Source organism: Buceros rhinoceros, unplaced genomic scaffold (genome assembly GCF_000710305.1).
Source record: "Buceros rhinoceros silvestris isolate BGI_N320 unplaced genomic scaffold, ASM71030v1 scaffold26898, whole genome shotgun sequence".
In the NCBI taxonomy this organism is placed as follows: Eukaryota; Metazoa; Chordata; class Aves; order Bucerotiformes; family Bucerotidae; genus Buceros; species Buceros rhinoceros.
In genome coordinates, this window is record NW_010425590.1 from 5,423 (window position 1) to 5,823 (window position 401).

Here is a 401-nt window from a genome sequence, read left to right on the forward strand (position 1 = left end):
GGGCCTTGCCCGGGTGCGGAGCAGCCCCTTTCCCTCCACTCTCCAAAAACCTCCCAACACTGAGCCTGGTTTTAGCCAGCCACCCACTTCTCCAGGTCTCTTGGGTAACTGCTGTCCCCGGTTCATGGCTGCTGTCCCCAAGCTGATGGTACCCATGGGGAGAGTCAGCCCCATGGCTGAGCTGACAGGTCCCTTCTGGACCGATTTCCTGCTGGGGGGGTTGTATCGAGATGTGGAGATGGGGGACTCTGTGTGAGGGGCAAGGCTGCTCTCCAGATGTTCTTTTTCACCGTTAGACAGTGTTTAAAAATATGTCTGATTTTTTTTCTCCCCCTTTCTGAGTGCAGATAGAGGAGAGACCTTTGGAGGGGTGAGCTGCAGGGGAGGGGCTGGGTGGGGGA